The 25,908-nt window shown below is 49.0% G+C and overlaps 1 protein-coding gene across 21 annotated transcripts in view; it reads left to right on the forward strand.

The window, feature by feature from the left end:
• ZNF536 (zinc finger protein 536) overlaps window positions 1-25,908 on the forward strand; it is a 489,254-nt gene that overhangs the window by 142,297 nt on the left and 321,049 nt on the right. Inside the window, exon 1 of one of the 21 annotated variants that reach the window (XM_019016541.3) lies at window positions 5,302-5,840. The exons of 19 other annotated variants lie outside the window; for them this stretch is intronic. The gene's annotated coding sequence lies outside the window, so the exon portion shown is untranslated. Of the gene's footprint in view, window positions 1-5,301; window positions 5,841-25,908 lie in introns of those variants that run through there. One more of the 21 variants, XM_004060443.4, reaches the window with a different exon arrangement.

Below are 25,908 nucleotides of genomic sequence, written 5' to 3' on the forward strand. Positions count from 1 at the left end.
GGTACTGTTTTTGGCCCTGAGAATGCAGCAGAGAACAAAACAGCCACAGTCCCTGCCCTCTTGTAGCTGACATTCCAGTTGGAGGAGTCAGGCAATAAATACATAAATACTAATATATAGGAAGAAGCTAGAACACCATTTGTTAGGGCAAATGCCACACCAAGTGTTCAAACAGGGAGATCTGAAGCTGAGGGACTGAGGGCTGACTGAGACTGTGTGATAAGGGAAGGCCCTCTGGGGAGGAGACACTGAGTCCCATGAGGATGGCAGCACCTGGACAGAGGACACAGCAGGTGTAAAGGCCCCAGGGCAGTGACAGCCTGGATGAGTTTGAGGAGCAGAAGGAAAATGCAATAAAAGGATGACACTTATTTGGTTTCAACTTCGACAAGGGTCAGTTTTTCCATTTCTCACTTGCTAGGGGCAGTGGCCCCTTTTCCATGGAAGAAAGTCTGACCTCTCACCTCTGAAAGACCCTCCGCCACATCCCTTCTGCTGGGGTGTTTGGGACGTTCCGTGCTGTTCCCTTGCAGGGTTGGAGGGCGGGAGGGGAGCGTGCCGTGGTGAGGCCACCGCTGACATGCTAATATTTCATTTTAGTCTTGAGTGCCAGGTTACTTCCTGAATGAAGTGTCTCAGACAAGGCTCTAACTTACATGAAATAAAAGAGTTTAATGCTAATTACACATCATCTGACTACCAAAGCCATATTTATCGATGGTCTAAAAACACCATTGAGGTGGATGGACTGGGTATCTGTCTTGGCTAGAAATGCACCTGGAGTCCCTTTAGACTCCTTTGCAATTCACACCTGCACGCCCCATGCATGGCAAAGCCCAGGGCGTGTGGATGTGGAGTGCGGGGAGCTGGAGCGATCCCTTTGGCTTTCTCTACCAGCTGGATAGATCAGAGCCTTCAATGCCCATTTGATTCAGGAAGTCTGGGGTAGAGCCCGAGCTGCTCACCTTTAGCCCCCGGGAAGTGCTGGTGATGCTGGTCCCGTGACAGCAGCACAGTGAGACATGAGAGTCTGGAGTAGCTGAGGGGCGAGCGCTCTCTGATCTTGGCTCCTGGCCTCACAGATCACAGGGAATGACACCGACAAGTACAGCCTTGCACTTCACTGTCTTGCCTACCACCTCGATCTCTCTCTTCTCCTTTTCCTTCTTCCTGTGTCCCAGTCCTTCCTCCTGCACCTTCCCATGTCGGTTTTGCTGTGGGCTCTCCAAGGCTAAGCACAGCATTTTCTCATGCTTGTTAAAGTATCCATTGCACAGCTGGACCACCATCTCCCACCCTGTGCCTTGGTTCTGGTTGTCTGAACTTCATGCCTGGTCTCCCCACCTAGACTTTGAGCCACTGAAGGGCAGAGCCTCTGTCCCTCCCTCCTACTCCTGTCCCTCCTGGGTTCCCAGATTCTTCTTGTGATGACAAGGAAGAAGCATATACTCCCCCACTCTCTGCAAGGAGAGACTCACGGAGGGCAGAGCTGGCTGCAGCGGCCACGTGTTGATTGAACGTGGTGGGGTGGGGCCCGAAACACAAGACGTGTTCTTCCAGTCCATCCTCCAGCTTCTCCTTAGCGTATCTTCTTTTGACCATATCTTTCCTCTCATCAGCATTCTCTGAATGGTGCACACTACGGCTGCAAAACTCTAGTTGCCAAATGTGAAGTGTTACCAAATCCTCTCCCTCCATCTGTCTACACAGAACCCTCACTACCTCGCTTGCCTTTGCCCTTTGCAACTGAAGTCACACGGACGTCCTGTTGATGTGCCTGCGAGGGCAACAGCACTTCCATCAGTGTCTGAGGTTGTGACCACCTGGAGAAGGCACCCTGGTGGCTGTCCATGGGGAATGTGGGTTTAATGTTGCTAGAGCTTTGGATTTTTCAAGCAAAAGCAGGAATCTCTATTTTTACATGAAACTCAACAAGTTGATGACCCTTACATATCTTTGCTTAAATTGCCATGTGAGCCACACAAGTTATGAGTTGGTGGAATTCAGCGAGCAGACCTCAAGGTGTGGCCTCTGGTACAAACCAACTGTAGGGAGGATTCCATGGATTCGACAGGGGAGAATCTCACCGGGTCCAAGGGAGGGGACTGGTGGAGGCTGAGTCCTCAGCTGCTCCGCTTGCTTGGTGAAGGAGTATCACATGGACAGGGCTTTGAGGACTCAGGAGCCATTTTGCAAACGTAGACCCTGATGTGGCTCTCAGGCCTCAGGAAAACTCATTCTTTATACCAGCTTGTCTGTAGCCCACCTATAATTAGCATCTGAAATTTCTAAATGAACTGCCTGATCCAGTAAATTTAGCAAACTTGTTGTGAAGTGTTACCGAATCGTCTCCCTCCAACTGTCCACGCAGACGCCACACTACCTTGCTTGCCTTTGCTCTTTGGAACTGAGGCGCTTATGTGCACTGTCTGGCAGCCACGCAGACATCCCATTTATGTGATCTATAATGAGTTTATTAGTGTTTCACTGCCTTGTTGCTATTAAGTTTTATCAGTTTCAGCTTCAAGAGCACAAGGTTAAATTTTCAATAGAGTTTTTGCAAAGTTTAAGTGGGATTAAGATTGTTAAAAATATGTCCAAATGGTGGAAACATGTATTTGGTTTAATGATACTATTTCTGCCCACTCAAGGATTTTGATCTCTTATTTATAAATGTAACACTTTTCTGAAAACCAGAATGGTAGCACAGGGCTCGGATTTTCTTTTTGCAAATGAAACATGAATGCATTAAATGTGGAGGATCACACTGAAGTTGTGTCAATTGAGTCCGACCAGTCTGCGATCGTGCAGTCTAGATGTTGCTGTCACTGTCCTGGGGTGTGGTTTTGACTAGCTGTTGCTTTGACCTGGCAAATAAAAATTGTAAAGGAAAAGACAAAATTCTTCCACAAATTGCAAAGGGATGAATTATGACATTATTTTCTCCCTGTACCATAAGATAAGCAGGTTCTCCTCTGAAAATACGTGTGGGCATAATTGAATATTGTTAACCTGGGTCTGTTCTGTAATTCTTGAGCAATTTTTTTTAGAAGGAAACCAACTCAGGAGTTTCTTCAGTGGCTGCAATCAGAATAAAGTGGTTCCACTTTTAGGTTAAGAGAAAAAAAAAACAGTAATAGGCTGGGCTGCTATTATGGAAAGTTTATTATTATTGGTACATAAGCTAGCTGGGGGTTTAAGCACAGAGCAGTTGGATAATTTAGCTAGCTCCTGGATCCAATTAAAAAAAATCTATGTTGTGTCCACAGTGGGGGGATGGCCATCGCTGAGAAAGCACTCTAACGTGGATGGTGACACACCTGTGGCATTCTCTTGGTTATACGCAGTTTGGGATGCAGAATGCTCTAAATCCTCTCATTACTGCTTTAGAGAAGGCAGACACTTCAAACAGTTCTCCATTTATCCGAGATTACCAGTTAAACTCGTTAAAAAGCAACTATGGCTTGTTCACTCAATTGGCTGTTGGGAAGATTTCCGTGTTCTGTAGCAATGGCAACAGCGTGGCTTTGATTAGTGGAGTGCTATACTTTTTAGGGGAGACCTTTTCTAACTTAATTTATGACTCTGGTTGAATGGAGTCTGTGCTGGGGTATTACGTATTTCCCCAACTATTGTACCTGATGTCAATAAAGGTGCATTTAGGGAAATTTGAACTAAAACCCCAGGGTGTTTTTGTTCTTTGGGGAAGCAATGCGCCATAAACATTCTGAACTTGAGACAACAACCTCCCCTGACCATGATTGCAAATTACTGTAGAATGTATGGATTGCTGGCGGAACACTATTTGAGGAAACCTGTATTTTATAGAATGTCACTTTTATGCACAATCCAGGCAAAACAGAGGGGAAAAAAACTAATTTAAACAGCAGACAGTGTTCTCTTGAATGAAGATTATGACAAAAAATGTTATAAAAATCAAGTTCTAAATATGGCTTTTTATTTAATCATTATTACATCAATCATCAATATCAATACTTAACAGCAAGCTGATAATGTAGCCAGTAGGTGAAACAGCTATTAAAAAGTGTAAAAAAATGATTAATCAGGTACAGGGGGTATTAATGCCCTCCAATTATTAAATGATAAGTACATATTTTTGGAAGTGTTTGTTTTTAATAATCAACTGTGATATTAGTTTGCAAAAATGTAATTGCTTCTTAATTTTGCATTTTAGCTTCTTTGTGCTGGGTACAAAGGTAGTATATTTCTGTAGTTATTGTTTGCAGCACTCCGTGTAAAAAATCACGTTCATTTCAAGAAGCTGTTATGGTATTGATTGTGGTAAAGACTTCCATTAACTGACCAATCTAAATCTCATAAGTGATGTCAGGATAGTTATGCATTTGCTTGGTTCAAGTATTCAGCCATTATGTTAGAATGCAGGCAGTGTCTGAATATGGCTGTTAAATTATTTCTAAATACCGAACCAGAACAGCTTAACAGTTCTGCAGTTTGAGACTGACACAAAAATGACAATCTGCCACCTCTTTGTTTTTTAAATATTAACGCTGTATTGGGATAGTATTTTTGGAGTAAAAACCTGTGGCACGAGAGGATAAGTGACATAAACAAAGGCAGCTGGGCTTCATGAAATAATGGAACAATAAGGCCCTTGCAGCCGCTCTCATCACTCCAGTATGTTAATTAGCATTCTGTTGTGGCCGCAACACTGAAAACATGTAATCTGTATTGGTGTACAGTACAGCTGTGAACACACATTCTTTTTTGTGAGTCCCTGGAGTTAGCCTTGCCATTGGCATATGCGTTTGGGCCAAAAGTCAAGCCATCACCACTAAAATAGCACACCATAGCAGCAAAATGTCATTTGTCTTTTCTTTTTTTTTTTTTTTTTCCTCTCCCCTCAATGCCACATGCTATCCAGTGATGTAATCTAGTATCACTGCATCTGCCTCCCTGCTGTATTTTTGCAGGAGGGTATCTGGATATCTGTAGGGGAAAGGAGGGGGCATTGCCAGCCAGCAGGAGATGGAAAAGGCAGCGGCCCCAAAAGAGTCAAATTAGAAAATAAATTATTTCTTTTTGCATTATATGTTTAAATGCATATATAGAGAATATATATGTATGCATATATATGTGTGTGTGTATATATATAAAGAATATATATACATTGAAGAATCTATGCATTTAATATCTGCCACCTTTTTGCATAGATTCTTCCTTAAGTGTCATGAAACTAGAATCCGCTTCTTGTTTTCGTAAGGTAAAAGAAGGGCAGTTAATTTCAGCACCAAGGCTTGGAGGAAATGAGACCTAAGAAAAAAGAATCAGAGTAAACTTTACCCTTATTTATCATTTCTATTTAGAACAGGGTTGACAGTCTTTCATGCATGTACTTAGGATGGGATTGGCTCTTCCCATTTCAGAGCTGACAAAACCGAGGCTGAGGCATGGTCCAAAGATGGGCCCTAATTGCAGGGCCTTTCTGGCCTCTGTAGAGAGAGAGTGAAAACAATTGGTCATTTTGAGGGAAAGGGGTTAGCACCAGTGAGCAGAGGCAGTTAGTAGCTGGGAGCAGTGACTCCAGCCTTCAGAGGCAGGACTCAGAAAGGCCTCTCTTGTGTGATTTTGCTGCTCACACGTGGCCTGCTGGGAGCCGCCCCTGGTACTGCCGGGACACGGCCCTGGGATCTTGCTGAGGCCAGCTTTGGAACAGGGGAGGTGAGTCTGGAGAAGAGAGTTTCCACGTTGTCATCATAGGATCTGGACTCAAGTGACCAAAACCTTGCTTGGATTTTTACCTGATGAAGTTTGGCTTGAAAAGTGAAAATGGTTCCATTTCCATTTTCCCTGTTCTCAAGGTAATTCAGCTTTCTTTGTGTGTGTGTGTGTGTGTGTGTGTGTGCAAGTGTGTGTGCGTGCAGTCTCCCCAGCATAGAACACCCACACACGCACACACCCACATGCAGACACGCACATACTCATGCATGGACTCTTGTTCACGAAGTACACACCCTTTTGCAAAATAATTTTTGAATAAAAAATTCTAGCCCTTTAAATTTATTATAATTTAGAAAGGGACCATCCGATGGTTAAAACTTTTCCTATAATTCCTACATTAATTCTCTCCATCACCCGCCCCTCCATCTAATCTGACTGTACCAAAAGATTTGAAAACAAAGCAAAAACACCAACCAAACAAACAAAACAACCCACCTGCTTCTAAAGTAACTTTCAGACTCCCTGGGCAAAGCTTCTTGACTCTTTCTGAAAGACAAGCATGAATTCTGAGCTCCAGATTTTGCTTTTAATCTGTCTCCAACCTAATTGAAAAATTACCCTACCACACAAAGAAAACTCCGCATCGGGATCACCATGCTGATCCAATTGGGTTCTGCTTTTTGACTTTAGAGAAATCAGATTGTCTGGCGATTTGGTGACATGCTTGAATGTCCACCTGGGAGAAGACTAGGTTAAAGGTTAATAGCACTTGTGCTTTTCTTCCCCCCCCACCTTTTTTTAAACTCCAGTAGAACGGAACTCTTCCCCACTGGCCAGGCCCTCATCCTGAATCCCTTGTCCAGCCTGGAGGTCTTTTGAGAGATCTCAGTTGGCACCTTTCCCCTGACTTGTCCCTGTGAGGTAAGGCAGGGCGGACACTGAGATTTTAGTTCTGTTGTTCTTTTTTTTTTCCTAGAAATTCACACCCCCCACCCCTTGGTTAATGGCTCTTTAAATATTGAAATGCCTGGAAAAACAAAACAAAATAAAATAAAACGCAGCCTGTCAAAGAAATAAGAACAACAACAACAAAAATGTTGTTGGTATCTTTTAGAATCTGTCTTCCTAGTGGTAAAAGTATATAATTAATAGGAGAATTTTCCTCCAGATGTGGCTATACTATAATAGAGCCTTATAAATGCTACAGAAAGAAAAATTGCTTGGAACGAAGGCGTCCTCAATGAGAGCACACCTGGGTCTGACAAAGATTGCATTTAGGGACTGCTGTGCTATCACAACGCAGAGAAAGACCAAGTCTCTGGGAGCAGCTGGAGAGAAAGCCCCGGCAAATCTGCATGCAAATAGCAGCACATTGTTAACTTAATCAGATGCCGAGGAAAGATGTGCCAGAATTCCAGGATGATCTACACACACGGAGGAGGAGCGGCCTGAGCTGCAGTGGGAGCCGGGGCCAGGGTGGGCCTCGGCAAGGTGCACGCGGCCCGGCCCCAGCCCCAGGGCCCCAGCCCACCCGCCGCCCGCCTGTTTTCCGGGCCTGCAGTCAATTCACCACATAATGCCCGATTCGCTCTTTGCAAATATAGAAACGATAGAGCGTATTTCAATGGGATGGAAGCTTTATTATTATTATTTTTTAATGGTGATATAGGTATGGGCATTATTTCGCCTGAGTCCGTAACTCCAATTAAATAATATTTCTGCTTAAATATCCGGGTGCATGAAGATAAGAAATATTGCCCTGGAGTGTATAAAGAAAGAGTTTTTTTTCAATAAGAAAAGTAGTTCTCTATAGATTGAAGTGCTGGGTATAAATTGCACCTTAAGAAGAAGTGGAAGACACCTGTTATTTATATTTTATATTAATATTAATGGAAATATATATATCTTAAATCTCCATCTTTTAGTCTAGCACCGTAAAAAATATAAAGTAATACTATTTAATCACCCACAGCTTAATAGTGCCTTAGTTGTTTACTGCCATTGCACTAATTGCTCTGTACTAATGTGTTTTTCTGTGATATCCAGTAGTGCTAAGAGAACAGAGATCCATAACCAATTAAATATAGTGCTTTTTTAATGTTAAAAATATATCTGGTGAGGCTAGAAAAGGAATAGAAACCGCCCTGAAGAAAGGCGCCTTGGCACCGCCTCGGTGCCCACCAGAAGGTGCCCGGATTGCCTCTTTTGCGCAAAGACAAAGGGGGTAATTTTTTGGCAAGAAAACAAACCCAAGGAAAACACAACAAACTGAGTGTTGTTTTTTTTTCTTTCCCTCCTGCAACTTCTCGGACCGTCTCTGCCCTCTCTCCTCCAGAGAGGGCGAGTTTCATCCTGGAGGGAGGCCGGGGGAGCTGCGAGGCCACCCCCAGCCGGCGCCCGGGCGGATTGCGAGCCCCCGCGGGTCGGGCCGGGGGAGCGGAGGCTGGCCCCCCGCCCGGGCTGGGGCGCCTGCCGCCCGCGAGCCGGAAGAGCGCCCCATTCACGAGCAGGCAGCCCTGGCAGAGGGTTAATTGAGGATCATTGTTGTTGGTTCCAGGAGGAGCGAAGCGCCTGGAGATCGGGCGCGCGGGCGCGGCTCTGGGAGCGGGGGAAGGTGAGGGGAAATGGGACATAATGGCATTAATAATCATTACCAAAGACGGTGGGAGTAACAAAGGAATGCGTCTCCGAGACGCCGCCCAGCCCCGGGGTGTTTTCCGGCGCGGTCGCGGTGCAGGAACGCGAGCCCGGCCGCCGAGCCGCCCGCCGCCTGCGTTCGTTGGCGCGGCGCCCGGCGGTAGTGCCACCCCGAGGCCAAGAGCTGCCCCCGCCGGCCCGCGGCTGCCAGCCGGCCCTGCCCGCGCCCGGGCCCCGCGAGCGGCCGCACTTCACCTTACGGAGGGGAGATAATGAGATCAATTAGAGGCGCCGTCACCGCGCCGGAGACAGCTGCCGCCGCATAGTAATCACCGGCGGGCTGGGTGCGCGGGGGCTCCCCGCTACCTGCGCGCCGGCTGCTCCCACCACGCGGCACCGACCCGGGCGCGCCCCCGGCCCCTGCCCGCAGCCCACAGCCACACCGCGCACCCTACACCCTCCTTGCGCCTCTGCTGGGGAGCTCACCCCCTCCACTCGCACAGTGCGCTGCGGCCCGGGGTGTGGGAGGTCCCGGGACTTGGGGTGTGAGTGCCTGTGTGGGGGTAGGGGCAGGTGTCCGCTTGTGCACGTATGGGCATGAGTGTACATGGCGTGTGCCTGGAGATGGGCGAGTGCAGGCTGGAATGTGCCGGCGTGGCACGTGTGTGGGCCCAAATAGATGCGTGTGTGACCACACGTATGTGTTCGTGTTTGCACCTGGTGTGCCTGTGTGTCTGTATTTGAGTGCTTACAGGAATGTGGGTGGTGAGTACCTGTATGTGGGTGCTTTCTGCACTTGTATGCGCGTGTGTGTGTGGGCGCGTGTGTGTGCATGTGTGTGTTAGGGATACGTGTAGATGTGCATTAGTGTGACTGTGTGTGCTCATGTGCCTGTGCACGTGTGTTTGAGGTTTGTGTGCATGGCTAGCGTCTGTGAGAGCCATGTGTATATCTGCATGGGTGATGAGTGTGTGTAATGAGTGTGCGTGGGTGCCCACTCCATGTGAGTGTATGCCCATGTGTGTGCTTGATGTCTTGAGGGTGGGGACAGCTGCTGTAGCCCCCTCTCCCTCAACCCCTTGTCCTCTAGTGGCTCCATGGGTACCAAGGTTTCTTTGCCAGGAAGTTGTCCCTGAGGAAATTTCCAGTGCCCAGTCTCCCTGGTCCATACCTTGGCATCCCCTCTCCCCCAATCCCTATACACGCCTTTGTTGAGGGTGATGGTGATGGTGGCTCTTGACCTCCATCTGTGTCTTTGCCCTGGTGTATTTGCCTTTGTCGGCTGGCCCTGTTCCACCCCGCAGAGAGCGACGGTGTCTCTGACCTGAGCACAGAGGTGCCTTGCCATTTGCTCCACCCCAGCCCCCTGCCTCCCACTACTTATACCAGATAATGAGGCTGGGAACAGCCACCAGGGCCCTCACAGACCCAGGGTGGTGCAGCACCTGTCAATTTCACACAGATAGTCAGCACCCACTGGATACTCCGTGGGGCTGGGCAGGGCATCTGCTCAATTTCAGAAACAGAATGGGCCAGGGTCTGAAGAAGAGTGGGAAGCAGCTGTGGTGGGAGGGAGCTGTGGTGGGAGTGTCAGTGAGCTCAGGGCCTTTGCATGGGTTGTTTCCTGCCTGGAGGCACTTTTTTCCTGTGACTCTCAGCTCCACGGTGTGGGTTCCCTCTTCAGCACATCCTCCCTGACACTCTACCCAGCCAGTGTTCCCATTCAGTCACTCACGTTGTCCAGTTGACTCCCTTGACTGCTGCCTGGCTCCCCCATTAAAGCACATGTGCCTCCCCCTGCCCAGACCCCACCCCCAGGCTAGGACCTTACCTTCGGGTTCATTGCTGCGCCCAGCATCTGGCTGGTTCTGTGTGCACAGTGGGTATGGGGCAGATGGCCAACAGGCGTTTGCAGGCCTCTGCTACTTGGCTGCCCCGTGGGCTCATAGTCCATCAGGGGAGGCCGGCAGGCATGCTGGGCTAGGGACAAGGCCATCCTGACATGGGGGCCCTGGAAGGGGATGGAGCTTCTCTGTCATCGAGAGAGCCAACGTGGCCTGACACTGGGGCAAAGATGTGAAGGAGAAAGAAAGGGGACAACCTGAGCCTGGCTCAGGTTCTCGGGAAAGCTGGCAGCCCCTCTGGTCTCAGAGCCTCGGGATGTGGTAGGAGTCCTGGATGTTACCTGTGTGGGCTGCGCTCACAGAACTCATTGTGCAGGACCCCACCACTTACCCAAAGTTAGCCTTTGGGCCAGGGGTTTCCACACTATAGTCGCTTCTGTGGTCGCCAGAAAGATGTTACAGGAAAGAGGTCCCGATCCAGACCCCAAGAGAGGGTTCCTGGATCTTGTGTAAGAAAGAATTCAGGGCGAGTCCGCAGTTCAAAGCAAAAGCAAGTTTATTAAGAAAGTAAAGTGGTGAAAGTATGGCTACTTGTAGACAGAGTAGGGCATTCAGGAAAGTAAGAAAAGGAATGAGTCCACCCTAGGTCCAATGCTCATATATATAGGATAAAAAAGATCATGGGGAGATGTGCTCTGCTACAAGGGTTTGTGATAAGGGAGTAATTTTCTTAATTACTATATTTTGCAAGAATTGATTTTATTATCTTTAAAGCAAAATTAGGAATGCCTTTGTTCTCAAGATATTGGGATATTAGGATACTCCCAAATCTGGGTCTGTTGAGTAACCATTATCAATCTGCTCCCTTAACCATAAACATCTAGCGGCTAGGAATACCTCACTTTCTGGGAATGCAGTCCAGCAGGTCTCAGCCTCATTTTACCCAGCTCCTATTCAAGATGGAGTTGCTCTGGTTCACCTGCCTCTGACAGTTGGGTGGATTCTTTGTTGCCCAATAGGCTCCCAAGGCCACCCTCTCCAGCTGCTGGGAGTCTAATTTCAGCCCTGTCTCCTCAAATCTTGTGCCCCTGAACAAGTGATTTGGCCTTGCTGATGGTCTCAACATGGTCTGAGAGTCCCTGTGCTGTCTTCCCTAATGCCAAAATGGACTTGGCAATGAGTGGAGGCTTCTTAGTCCCCCTAGCCTGGATGCCCTAACCAAGTTTGGGTGTTCTTTTTATGTTTTTTTAAAGACAAATTTTCACTCAGTCACCCAGGCTGGAGTGAAGTGGCACAATCTTGGCTCACTGCAAACTCTGCCTCCCTGGTTCAAGCCATTCTCGTGCCTCAGCCTCCCAAGTAGCTGGGACTACAGGCTAATTTTTGTATTTTTAGTAGAAATAGGGTTTTGCCATGTTGGCTAGGCTAGTCTTCAACTCCTGACCTCAGGTGATCCACCTGCCTTGGCCTTCCAAAGTAATGGGATTACGGATGTGAGCCACCATGTCTGGCTAATTTTTATATTTTTAGTAGAGATGGGGTTTTGCCAGGTTTGCCAGGTTGGTCTCGAACTCCTGCCACATTTGGGTCTTCCGACACATGCTAGTGGTGCTGAATCGGGGTGGTTTGGCTCCATCTGAGATAATGGGAACATCCTGGCTGCTCTTGAAAGTTCTGCCTTAGACCCAACTGCATCTCCCTTGAGGTCTCTGCCCTTCATTGTCTTCTTTCCATCTTCTGCATTGCTCCAGCCAAGGTCCCTTTTGCTCTAAAGGAGTGGGACAGGAACAAAAACTGGTGAACTTTCTTACAGGAAAGAAAAGCATGAAACCTTGAGTGCCCCTTAACAAGGTGGGAGATGGCTTGTCTCTGTTCTGGACCTCCTGAAGTTGTTCACTTCAAGTTTTGACCCCCTGAGGGCCTCCTGTGTGCAAAACGCTGTGCCAGTGCTGGAGGGACAAAGGTGTGGGCCTGTGTCTTGTCTCTCCCAAAGGATGTTGACAGGGGTCTGGATTTCCCAGAGTCCCAGGCATGAGGAGTGTGGGGAGGGGGTGATAGCTCCAGCCCTGTCCAATGCTTTGGTCCTGAAGATGGGCAGTTGGAAATAACACATGTGCCGTCACCTTGAAAACCTCGGTCAAATATGGTTTGAGATATGGAGGTGATGGTTATTATTTTTATGTCCCAAATGCGATCGGTTTTGAAGTTTGTGTATTCTCCTGACTAGAGCTTTCCTGACAATACCGTGGGAAGGTTTGAGTAAGGCATCCCTCTCCCACTTTTGTTTGTGAGGGTCCAGTTGGTCCTGGCCACTTCCTGAATGGCCTCTGTGTTGGGAGCTCCAGGTGAGGATAAGAAAGAGAAGCCAGCCTGAGCTCTGTGCTGCCCGGCATGATGACAGTGATGTGGTCTTGATTCTTTGAGCGTCAGTCATGGTTCCCAAGTCTGGCAAAATGGACTCCTGGCTGATGTCTTCTCCACTGAGCCTCTGCAACCCCAGTGCATCATGGGGGTGTGTTGAATGCTTTCTGTGGGGTTGATTCCTGTCACCATAAGGAGGATGGGGTGGGGCAGGGATGTATCATCGTTGCCAGGAGATCTGACAGGTGGAAGGGGTGAAGGGTGGAGAGGGTCATGGGTGAGGACCAGAAAAGGAGGTGTGGGGCTTGAGGGTAGACAAGCGGAAGGGCTGGGGGGTGTGGTGGGCATGCGGTGGGAGGTGGGAAGATGCCCAAGTAGGCTGCCCAGGGGTGGTGCAGGGTGGATGAAGGGAAGAGATGCCATAGGTGGGAGTACTCATTCCACTGGCTGCAGAGGATGCTGTAAGGGGTGCTGATGCAGCTTTGCAAAGCCACCGAGGCATGCCTGGGACCTACTGTGACTGCCTGTCACTCAGGAGCTTTCTCTGTGCCAGACACTGTGCTAAGTGCCCTACTTACCTTGCCTAATTTCATATTCACTGGGGAAGTCCTGGGGAAGGAGCTGAGGCTTTTGATCTGTGAATGAGAGAGCTCAGATCCAGAGGGGTAAAAATTTGCCAGATGTCACAGAGCTGGCCAGTGATGGAGCAGGGACTTCTGAGCCCAGGCCACCACTGCCGAGGACATAGCCACTCTTCGTGTCTCCTGCACAGAGCAGCTCCAGCAGGGAGCTGAGCTGAAGACCCCAACAGAAGAAGTCAAGGCAAAATATAGCCCAAGTCCTAGTGCATTCTTCAGGGAGGGCCTTTCTGTGAAAACAGATTTTTTTTTTTTTTTTTTGCCAGCAGTCACCCTTTTGTCCCATTTTCACATGGCCCAATTAGACAATTGCACCCCCTAATTAGCCAGCCTTAGGCACTACTTGTTGCCTGCATAGAAATTCACACATGGGGTTAAACGTTGGCAGGAAACTTCGTCCTTGCAAATGGGAGCCGTGGTGTCAGTGTTGGAGACGGGCCACCCTGCAGTGCATGGCCCAGACCGTGCTAAACCCAGCCAGGCCCACGAGCACCCCCGGAGAACCCACGGCTCGGCCCTGAGACACTGTGAGGCCACGTGAATCTGAGTTATCAGTGGCCAAAAAAGAGGGGAGACACAGAAGAGTCATAAATGTTAACTTTTTTAGCACTCTGTAATTCCGAAGTGATTCAACTGATTTGTTTCAAACTCTGCAGGAAAACCCAGCTGTGGCATCGGATGTGAGCCCTCTCAGACCAGAAGGAAATCTCTTGCCCTTTGATGCTTAGCCTTAAGGCAGTGAGAGGGAGGAAGCTGTGTTCTGATTTCCCTTAGAAGTGCAGCTTCCTGAAGGAGGAGTGTGTGGCATTTTCCAGAAGACTCAGGTCTGGCTGCTTCTCAGCAAGGAATGGTCCTGAGTCCACCCAGGTGCCCGATGCGTGTTTCTTATTTATTTTAAAATAAATTTATTTATCTAAATTTATATATTGTTACATATTTTTAAATTTTAATTTTAGAGACAGGCTCACTCTGTCACCCAGGCTGGAGTGCAGCCATGTAATCACCGCTCACTGCAGCCTCCAACTCCTGGGCTCAGGTGATCCTCTGGCCTCAGCCTCCTGAGTAGCTGGGACTGCAGGCATGCACCACCATACTCACCTAATTTTAAAATTTTTTTGTAGAGACAAGGTCTTGCTATGTTGCCCAAGCTGGTCTTGAACTCCTGGCCTCAAGCTATCCTCCTACTTCAGCCTACCAAAGCACTGGGATTACAGGTGTGAGCCACCACCATGCCTGGTCTATGTATATCTAATAATCAGCACAAATCACGCCCTCAGAGGGAGCTAATATCTCTTGATTAGATCAATGCTCCTTTGCATCTCCTATGTGCCAGGCACTGTGCTGGGGACTGGGTGACAGGCAAGGTCCTTGTTTAAGTTATGGGGAGGGAGAAGGCAGGGGTGGATAGAGGCTACACAGTCACCTCATACATGAACAGGATTATTACCACTAGAAAAAAGTGGAATGTGGCAGGGACAGGGTGCCTCACTCAGATGGGGTGGTCTTGGGAGGCCTCTCTAAGGAAGTGACGCTTGATCTGGGACTGGCATGGGAAGATGGAGCCAGGCTTCCAGACAGTGGGATCTTGCAGGGCACAGGTCCCAAGGAAGGAACAGGCCTGGCACGCTGGAGGATTTGGGGCTGGAGCATGAGGGACCAGGGAGGTGAGATGGGAAATTAGGCCATAATGGCCCCACGTCCCAGAGCCTTTGCACCATTGCAGGCTGGGGCAAGGGGCTAATTCCAAGGGCCATAGGAAGCCTCAAAGGGTATGGATGCGGGGTGGTTGATGGGGAACGTTGTAAACAGGCTTTCTTTCCATGGTAGGGGACAGTGCAAGGGACAGAAGCGTTCAGAGTCTGCAGGGAGGTGGAGCTGACCGGAGCAATCTATGCGGTTCTGTGTATTTCATCTCTTGGCCTGTGTGTCCCCATCCTAATATCCTTAAAGTATCAAAGCATTGCTAAATAAATACCCATGAAGTTTGCTACAGGGGAAGCCAGCAAATAGTTCTTAATTTAAATTCTTGTTTTGGAAGAGAACAAGCAGAGAGAAGAGAATGCTTTCCATTCCCTGGTTTAAGTCTCAATGAAAATGGCCATGTGAGACATTTTGGGTAAAAATGACCTTCTTTGGCTCCCATTTTGGCTGATGTGTTCACTTCTTTTCCACGGATTGCTCCCTCCCCTCCCTGCTGCCCCCGTCTGCAAAGAGACTGCTCTGCATCCATGTCCCATTTCCGTGTTATGGCTAGGGACAGACACAGTTATTAGAAGAAAGTTGTCCGATTTGAATTAAGCATAAACATGTCAGCTTAGTGGTCTGGACACCTTGTAAGTCCTTGTGCATCATCTATGCAAAGCTCTTATTTGATGGTTTGGTGAAGTTTCGGCAACTGCATGGTCTATCCAGTGCCCCCCGTGCTTTTTCTCCAAGACATTTGGGTGGAAAATCCACAAAACAATAATAGATCAATACATTTAAATTAGAACTTTCAAAAATTCAATAATGGTATTTACAAATTAATAAAGCACTGTAAAGAAAATATCTGCACTTCTTTATTTAGGGATACAGTTAATTTTTTCATTGATTAAGCATTCTTTTGGTGGATGGGATGTGGGCAGGGAATTTTTTTTTTTTCTAAAAAGGAAGTTCTGTGTGAAAACTAGAAGTATTTGCGTGTTTTTGGTCCCACTTGTAAGTTACTAATGCATCACCCAGACAAAGGCCGATAGTGAGGGAAGGAAGTATGGCTTGGCTTGGCAGAAGCTACCGCAGAGGTGGAATCCACTGGATCCCATGTGATCTACATGGTTGTGATGAGGATGGAGGGAAGGGCAGGTGTACAAATTCCTGCGGTGGGCGGCTCTGACTTCTGAAGCACACAGGTGTTAACTGTGTGAAGGAAATTTGGTATAGGAAATTATCATTTAGCAAACATAAACCAGGGAGCTACTCTTCTTTGTGCAAAAGAATTTCCCATAGAAATCCTTAAAATTAGCCCAGATAGTCTTGCACAATTAAAATCAAATATATTTCTTTTTCTCCTCCTAAAAACAACAAACGTGGCAGGTGTGGTGGTCCACGCCTGCAAGCCCAGCACTTTGGAAGGTCAAGGTGGGCAGATCACCTGAGGTCGGGAGTTCCAGACCAGTCTGGTTAACATGGTGAAACCCAGTCTCTACTAAATGTACAAAACTTAGCTGGGCATGGTGCTGGGCACCTGTAATCCCAGCTACTCGGGAGGCTGAGGCAGGAGAATTGCTTGAACCCAGGAGGCGGAGGTTGCAGTGAGCTGAGACCACGCCACTGCACTCCAGCCTGGGCAGCAGAATGAGACTCTGTCTCAAAAACAAAGAAACAAACAAACAAAAAAAAACAAATGCAACTCAGGTTTTCAAGACTATGCCTCCTGTATCCAGGAAGGTAGATCTGTACCTTGCTAAGGTCTGGGGTCTGCCCAGTTCGGATGGTGAACAACTGAGAAAGAGTTGCTGACAAGTTCCAGGAGGCCCTGTGGAGGTGGCTGCACCCCATCAACCACTCTGCTAGCTGGATGTGGACACAGCCTAAACCACGTACACACCTGCATGCCTGTGGCCCCAGGGCCTGCTACTCACTTACTCCTCCCCTTTATCCTCTCTTCTTCTGCACACCTTCCTTCCTTTCTTTCTTTCTTTCTCTTTCTTTCTTCCTTTCTTTTTCTTTCTTTCTTTCTTCTTTCTTTCTTTCTTTTCTTTCTCTTTCTTTCTTCTCTCCTTTCTTTCTTTTTCTTTCTTTCTTTTCTTTCTCTTTCTTTCTCTCTCTTTCTTTCTTCTCCTTCTTTCTTTCCTTCCTTCCTTCCTCCCCCTCCCTCCCTTCCTTCTTTCTTTCTTTCCTTTCTTCCCTTCCCTTCCCTTCCCTCCCCTCCCCTCCCCTCCCCTCCTCTCCCCTTCCCTTCCTTCTTCCACTCTGCCAGCTGGATGTGGACACAGCCTAAACCACATACACCACCTGCATGCCTGTGGCCCCAGGGCCTGCTACTCACTTACTCCTCCTCCTCCCCTTTATCCTCTCTTCTTCTGCCCATCTTCCTTCCTTCCTTTCTTTCTTTTTCTTTTCTTTCCTTTCTTTCTTTTCCTTCATCTGCTTCCCTTCCTTCCTTTCCTTCCCTTTTTTCCCTTCCCCTTCGTCTTCCCCTCCCCTTCCCCTTCCCTTCCCTTCCTTCTTCCACTCTGCCAGCTGGATGTGGACACAGCCTAAACCACATATACGCCTGCATGCCTGTGGCCCCAGGGCCTGCTACTCACTTACTCCTCCGCTTTATCCTCTCTTCTTCTGCCCACCTCTTTCTTTCTCTTTCTTTCTTTCTTTCCTTCTTTCTTTCTTTCTCCTTCCTTCCTTCCTTCCTTTCTTTCCTTCTTTCTTTCTTTCTCCTTCCTTCCTTCCTTCATTCCTTCCTTCCTCCCTCCCTTCCTTCTTTCCTCCCTCCCTCCCTTTCTTCTTTCTTTCTTTCCTTTCCTCCCTTCCCTTCCCCTCCCCTCCCCTCCTTCCCCTCCCCTCCCCTTCCCTTCCCTTCCTTCCTTTCTTTCTTTCCCAAAATATTGATTAAGGGCCCATGACAGACCACAGGCTGTGTTAATGCTGGGGGCCTGGTGGTGAAGAGGGTGTCAAGGCCAAGACCCTCTTGTGGATGCACGATCCCAGTGGGCTGGCACAAAGTGGACACCCAGTGCTTTTCCTATTGAATCATGTCCTGGGTGGGAACCTGCTTTGGTTGCATGGGACCTTCAGGCATGGATGTGGGTCTGGACACAGGATTCTTCTTCCTGCATTGGATGGAAACCAGAAAGCCCTGTTGAGCATGAGGGTCAAAGGTCATCCACTTCTTGCACCCTGAGGGTTGAGAGAGGAGGAATGGCTTGGAATAGGGGTACCAGATGGTGTTTAGAAAATATGTGTTCAGCCAGGCATGGTGGCTTACACCTTTAATCTCCGTGCTTTGGGAGGCCAAGGTGGGAGGATTGCTTAAGGCCAGGAGTTTGAGACTAGCCTGGGCAACAGAGCAAGACACCATCTCCACAAAAATAAAATAATTAGCCAGGCGTGGTGGCATAGCCTGTAATCCCAGCTACTCAGGAGGCTGAGGTGGGAGGATCCCTTGAGCCCAGGCAGTCGAGGCTGCAGTGTGATCACGTCACTGCCCTCCAGCCTGGGCGACAGAGTGAGATATTGTCTCTAAAACAAAAAAAAAAAGCAAACAAAAAACCCAGCTCCACCTCCCATTGGTTGCCAGTCCTTGTCACCTGCAGGATAAAGGTCTAACACCCGGACTTGATGTTTGAGGCCTTCCCTGCAGCAGCTGCCCCAGGCATCCTTCTCTTTCATTCAGGGTAGGAAGGGCCTTTCCAAGAGCAGGAGCAGCCCCGAAATCGGATGGAAGTGGACATGAGGAAGGAAGAGCCGGTGGTGGAGTTTTTCTAGCAACCGCCCAGAGACTGAGGGAGGTGATGACCCGATGGGGGTCAGTGTGGGTTGTGGTGGCTGAAGCGGGACCAGGGGCCACCTTCCTGGGGCCTGGGTGCCCTGGGAAGCAGTGCTGGTTGCACTGGGGGGACAGCTGCCTGACGGGTGTCTCCCTGTGGGCTGGGTAACGACTGTTACCCTGGTTGCAGTGCTGCCTCTCTTCTCCTGGAGCTCCTGACTGTCCTTTGTGGCCTTGTCCTCATTGCTCTTCCCTGCTTCACCCACTGGTTCCAGTCCTTGTCACCTGCAGGATAAAGGTTAACATCTGGACTTGACATTCAAGGCATCTCCCCAGGCATCCTTCTCCTTCTTCCAGACTCTGCATGACAAGCTGCCATCTCCCAGGGAATGGGCAGGACACACCTGTCCACCCCTGCTTCTTGGCTTTTATTATTCCTTCTATCCATATTCCACCTACTTCTCCCCAACTTTTCAGACTTGATGGTTTACCCCAGGTGCAACTCCGCCTCCATCATGAATCTCCTGTCTTCTGAAATCTGCATGTGGGCACTGCCTGGAGGTCCCTTCAGTGATGCTGCTTTGGGTCCCCAGCTGGGTGGAGCCACAGCCACATAGAGCATCTGGTGCTTAGTGGGACCCCATGGAGTTACCTGAAGGAGTGGCAGTGCCTGGATCACTGAGCTGGCAGACGGACATCAGGGATCATGTGGCAACGTCCGTCTGTCTCACTCCTAACTTAAACTTCGATTTTAAAAAATGTGGCCCAGAGCATTCTGATGTCAGCTGGTGTTGCATCCAAGGCCCCTCAATACTGGTCCTGTCCCATCTTCCCAGCTTCATCTCAGGCAACATCCTCCCATCCCTCAGCCCTTTGCCTATGCTGTCATAGAAAGCCAGCCACTTTTTCTCCTTCATCTCCACTCCAGAAAACTCCCATTCATCCTGCAAGAGCCAGCTGAAAACTCACCTCACTACAGAAGCCAATTCTCACGCTGCTCTGAGTGGAGTTAGCCCCTCACTCAGCTGAGCTTTCATCTCTGTTACCTGTGACTCTTCTGACCATGTTATTGTCTCTCTACAGTCTCTTTATGAATGTCTGCCCCTCCTGTCTCTTACCTCCTTTTTTGAGATAGGGTCTCACTCTGTCACCCAGGCTGGAGTGCAGTGGTGTGATCATGGGTCACTGAAGAGTCGACCTCTCTGGGCTCAGGTGATCCTCCTACCTCATCCTCTCAAGCAGCTGGTACTACAGATGTATGCCACCACGCCTGGCTGTATTTTAAATGTTTGGTAGAGAGGGGGTCTCAGTATGTTCCCCAGGCTGTTCTTGAACTCCAGAGCTCGAGTGATCCTCCTGCCTTGGCCTCCCAAAATGTTGGGATTATAGGCGTGAGCCATGATGCCTGGCCTCTTGTCTCTTCTGACATGTAGTGGGTCTTTGGTCTACATTTGCCAACCTCAATATCTGTAGGTCCCTAGGGCAGGGCCTGGCGCACAGCCAGGGCTATAGGTATTAGGTATTTACTTGTGGCTTTCAGGAACCGATTTTTGGTGAAAGACACTTGGAAATTAGCCCTGCGTTTCACAGAACGCTTCTATTATAGTGGAAACAGTGGCAGTGCTTGTCTGCGGGTCGCCGGCATGGACAACAGGGGACTGCTTCCGAGGGCTTATCCAAAGTCACAGCCTATCAGCAATTTTTAAGATAACATGTTGACATCTGTGTGTTTAAGATTCTGATAAAAAGATGCTAGAGGAAGCAATGTGCAGACGAGAGTCCGTCTGTTTGATGTGTGATTGAAGTGTCAGTGGAGACACACAGAGAAAAGGTGTTTGGTCAAAGATGAAGCACCGTTTTCACGCTGAAGATCTGCCCTCACTCATGGGCTCCAATGTCCCATGGCTAGAACCTGTCCAGGCCTCAGTATGGCACCAGAGGGAGGCCTGGACGTGGGGAGAAAGGCAGGTGCTTAGCTGATACTTGCAAAGGAAAATTTGCAAAAGGGGCTGTAACAGAGCTGTCGCCGGTTGCAGCCTGACTTTGAATCTTGCTCTGAGCAGGACCGTGGGGACCTGAGACTTCTGCAGCCCCTGGTTGCTGTGGGCTGAGCCCCAAAGACCCCATTCAGGGAGGCCGATGCAGGGGCCATGCTTGAGAGATGCCCGGAACCTGCCCTCCCATGGTTGACGGCGGTGAGGGACTCACTGCCTCTTTCCAAGCCATTTATTGCCACTTACCATGAGCTTGGCTTACATCTGCTGCTGAGAGCAGAGCGATCCCAATTTGGAAGCCGTGGAGGCCGTTTTTCACCCACACTGACATAAGCCATGACTCTCGAAGCTGATGACACACTTGAGATAAGGTCAAATGCTCAACAGAAAGGGACATTTGTTGCTTAATCCCTGTTTGCAGAGAGGCTGCAGACACTAATGGCTGGAGGAATATGTGGTCCTTGTCCCCAGGGGACCTGGCTGGAAGGCAGGGCCCTCTCCACTCCATCGCTTGGAAACTACTTACCCTACTGCACAGGATATCAGGGAGGAGGCTTGGAAAACCCAGCCTAGAGAGGGGACTTAGACCCTGCTTAAGGGATGGGGATGGGGAGTGTTCTCGAGACGTAGGTGTCCAGGCTGGTTGGTCAGTGGGCTTTGGGCCCTGGAGGGGGCTGTGTGATGAGCCAGACACCAGCTGGGTGTCTGTGTAGATAGGATCGTCCATAGGTGGAGCCCCTTAGAGGTCTTCTTCCTGCTTTCCATGTAATCTCCTGTGGCTCTCAGATTTTGAGGTCAGGTTTTGAGGCTGTAAGAGGTGCTGATTTGGCCAGGATGTAAGTACTGGGAGAAACACGAGGGGAAAAGAAAAGACAGGGGCGTGTCTGTAAGATTTCCCGGGGGAGTGAGTCAGAATGAATGGTGGCCTACTTCAGTCAACCTGAGTTAAGATAAAGAAGACCATGGATTGCCTTGGCCTGCGACCTCGGTCAAAGTATCCGTATGGATTTCCTTTCTGGGTCTTGGGTGCTGTTGAGGGAGGTCATGTGACTTTGCCTAAATCAAGTTAGATCTTTCTACAATAATGGATACTCAGTGGGGTTAGGCAGGGGGCTTGGAGGCACCTTCCAGAAGCCTTAATGAGGGCGTCCCTGCTCCTCCAGCCATTGTGACCACTTTGTAGGGCTTATTGCCCCAGCCCTCATGGTCCACTGGAAGGTGGGAGTTCCACCCCACAGAGACCACCCAGTGGTGGCCATGCCTGGGGCTTGCCATCCAGGTGCAGAGCCCTCCACGATCGCCTCGTCCCTCCTGTGCTTGGCAGGGCTTCTTCAACTTCTTCACTTGGGGGAATTTTCCAGGGCAAGCCAGTGTTGTAGGTCTAAACCCTCACGGTGTTTTCTTGCATGCCAAGGCTGTTGGGAGAAGCTGAATGTGCTGTTATCAAGAGACCAGTTCTTTAGAAACAAATGCTGTGATTTTCAGAGTTAGGATGGAGTGTAAGATTCCTTCCTTCTTGGTTAATTTATAGCAGCCAATGGGAAGACAGAGAGAGATTCCTTTATGGGCTTCCTCCACGTTCCAGGCTTAAAATCATGTGCTGGGCCCTTCTAGATCTCATTCAGACAGCTGGCAATGGCCATTTATGTAGGGTGAGCTGACCAACTGCAGGGGGCTCTATTTCCTGGAATTCTCCCCTACAAAGCAAGTGTAGCCCCTTCAGGAGGTGTAAAGGCTTGACGACCTGTGAGGAAGGAGGGAGTCCCATGCCCCATCTCTCTTGATTTACCAGGCTCCTCTTACCATGAGCCAGAGAACACAAGACTGAGTGTCAGGCCTGCCTGTTTCCTTTCCTTGGGTGTGGGACCCCCCTAGTGTGAGTTCACCCAGTCCGCACACGTTCCACGTGCCTCCACGAAGCCCAGGCCTGGTTCTCCGATTTCCAAGTAGAGTTCTGGCTTGCGCAGCTCTTCTACTCAAAGGGGGTATACGGAAGGCCAACCATGTGGTTGGTGATACTCATGTATAGGGTACATTTGGGGAGAGGTTTCCTGAGAGGGTGAGCACTTGCATAGAGGGTTATCTTAGTGCCCTCGAAAAATCTAGCGACCATAGATGGGACCTTGCCTCTCCTCTACTCTGGACACGAGACCCTTGTAAAAAAAAATTCCCTTTTTGCTCAAGATGCATGCTCCTCACCCATGGATTTTAAAAAAATCTTGTCCATGCTTCACAGCTCAGAAATCTCTTAACCTGTTCAGTACAGATACGACTAGTAATGATTTGTCCCCAGGGGCTGTATTATGGTGACACTCATCATGGGCCATTCTCTGCCTTTCTCATTCATGAGAAAGTTCCAGACTGGGCTAAGCAAAGGCCAAGACCAGAACCCTTGAAGGTACTGGCCCAGAAAATGTCCTTTGGGTGAAGAAGTGGTGGTGCCCTTGGCTCCTGAATCCTAGCAGATTCTTTTTCTAGGGACTCCATTTCTGTCCCACCTAATAGCATCGTGCTGGCCCAAGCAGATAGCAGAGAGCTGCTGTGGGCCCCTCCAGCTCCCCATCTTCCAGAAGGGCCACTTGGCTGCTGAGTGTGGCGCAGTGACATTTTCCAACTTGAGCTGTTAAGGTCTCTAGAAAAAGATTTTTCCAGCAGAATTAGAGAGGAAAGAAGGCTTGCTGTTTCTGATATGTTTTACCTAAGATTTCTCAAATGGCTGCTGGGATCCCAACTCCTCCCAGGGATTTCCCTCCTCAAAGATATCTCAGTAGATATTCAATGGGGGACCTCAGAGGTGTTCAAGGAAGGACTCCATCTCCATTGAGGCAGGTGCTGTGCAGGGGAAGGTTTTACTCCTTCCTAAGCACTTACTGTTGCCTGAATCTACTTCCTAGGGGTTAGCTGCAGGGGGGTTGAGGTTGTGTTGAGTAGAGAGAAGAGAAGAGACGCCTGCTAATTTGCTTTTTTTCCTTTACTTTAATCTTTAGTTCAGCTGCCCTTAGTATAAGCCGGAACTTATAAAATAAAAAAATGCTAGGGACTTCTCCTCTTTCTCTGTTAATAAGCTCGCATGCTGAAAAAGGTCTGGATGAGAAGAAAAGGAAGCCCAAGTGAGAGTAGCATTAAATAAAACTCTTTAGGGTGAGGTGGGACCAGGGTGGCAGGCAGCTGCAGGGGAGTTTCAGTGCTAGAAAGTGGAGTTGAACTCTCCAAAGGGAAAGGCTGGAGGGGCTGAAGTGAGTACAGGCTCCCCAGCCCCTATGCTGGTCCCCACTTGGCCATGCCAATCTTCCTAGCCAGGCTCTTTGAGAGCAAATCCCACATTCTGCAGGAGAGCTGGAAATCCAGTCTTCTTGAGGTCTGAAGGTGCTTTTATGTTTCCAAATCTATCAGAGCCTGGAGTATCCTTTGTAGCCCTTAGAAACAGTCCATGGCAAAGTCAGGGATTCCCACTGGCAGAGCAGGAGGCAGGCAGCCCTGTGAGCTTTCTGGAGGATTCTAATCAAGTGACTGGGAGGCCGGAGCTCTTGGCATGACCGCCAGCCCCCGCCCCCATGTTTACACTCAGCCCCCGTTGGCACCAATGGGGATCTCAAACCCAGCCTGGGACCTTGGGAGCATCTCTTCCAATGTCAGAATAAACAGAAATCCCCACTTGAGAGTGTTATGAATCTTCTCAACACAGCACTTTATAAACCTCGGGGGCTATGTGCCCTTGAGTGCTGGCAGCATTAATATTTATTCACTAGGGACCAAGTTTTGCCTGCAGAAGCCCATGCTAGTGCCTGGAAATTCTCCTGTGATCAGAGCCAGAGGCAGAGTCCCAGCTCTTGCACTGCACATACCTGGGAAGGTGGTTAGGAGCAGGCCTGGAATCCCTCCCAACACGGCCAAATCACTCACTGCCACTTTGTCCCTGAGGAATTCCAAAACACAAGACCACAGGATGTCTTGCCCATTTCTGATCCCAGGTCCAAAGGGCCCACCTTCTGCCCCACATCTGTCCCAGTAGACTTGACTTTAAACTGCTTTTGTTGGCTGGCTGCAGTGGTGCACACCTGTAATCCCAGCACTTTGGGAGGCCGAGGTGGGTCGATCACCTGAGGTCAGGAGTTTGAGACTGGTCTGACCAACATCGTGAAACCCCATCTCTACTAAATACAAAAAAAATAGCTGGGCATGGTGGTGCATACCTGTAGTCTCAGCTACTTGGGAGGCTGAGGCAAGAGAATCTCTTGAACCCGGGAGGCGGAGGTTGCAGTGAGCTGAGATCGCGCCATTGCACTCCAGCCTGGGCAACAAGAGTGAAAGTCTGTCTCAAAAAACAAACAAACAAACAATCAAAAAAACTGCTTTTGTTCAGGGTGAACCTTATTCCTAGCGCTTAATTGTAAAGAATGATAAAGTCCAGGATAGACCACAGAGCGATCTGAGAAAGACCAAGAGAAAGAGAGAAAAAGGTAAAGGCACACACAGAAAAAGAAAAACATGCTTTCAAATTCACTGACAAACAGCATCTTCCACTAAACTTTCCCTTGTTCTGATTGTAACTCCCAGCCACCCCTTAGCTAGCTGTCTTTGAATTATAATTGCCTCTCAAACTCCTGGTACTGTAACCTTAAACCTTGCAATTGTGCCCCAGGACAAATCAGTATTAATTTAGCTAATGCAGTACGTCTTAGACATCTCTCTAGCCTCCACTTTGAATAAGGATATCCTCCCCCCTTCCCCCCCTCCAAAAAAAAAGTGTATTTTAGGACCGATGAAGCAAGTGTGCATGGATTCTAGGTTGCGGTTCTCAGATGTCCGGAGCTGGGGGCCAGAGGAAAGGGGAGGTGCTCAGCTTCCAGGACTCTGAGGGGAGAAGGGAGTGAGTGTCTCCTCTTTCACAGCCCTGGGAGGACTCTCAGCCACACCCTTTCCCTTGGGAATTCCAGTCCTTCCTAGGGGAGGCCCAGCGCTCTCATGGGTCTCCTCTAGAATTTGCAGGAAACCAGTAGGAAACCACAGATCCCCTGGGGCGAGGGAGGTAGGGACAGAAAGATTGTGCGGTTGAATCTAAAATACGAAGGGAGGTTAGGAGCAGCCGCCAAAGGGATTTCATTAAGGAGACCACAGAATTTAGCCTTATGAAGTTCATGCCCATGTGGAGACAATGCCAGGGTAGCCAGAGAAGGGTTGGAAGGGCTGGGATGTAGAATCCATGCCCTGCACCACCGCCCGGCAGCAATTATCTGCGGTTAGCTGGTTACTCCGAGCTGCCAACTCCT

This window comes from Gorilla gorilla, chromosome 20 (genome assembly GCF_029281585.2).
Source record: "Gorilla gorilla gorilla isolate KB3781 chromosome 20, NHGRI_mGorGor1-v2.1_pri, whole genome shotgun sequence".
Taxonomy (NCBI): Eukaryota; Metazoa; Chordata; class Mammalia; order Primates; family Hominidae; genus Gorilla; species Gorilla gorilla.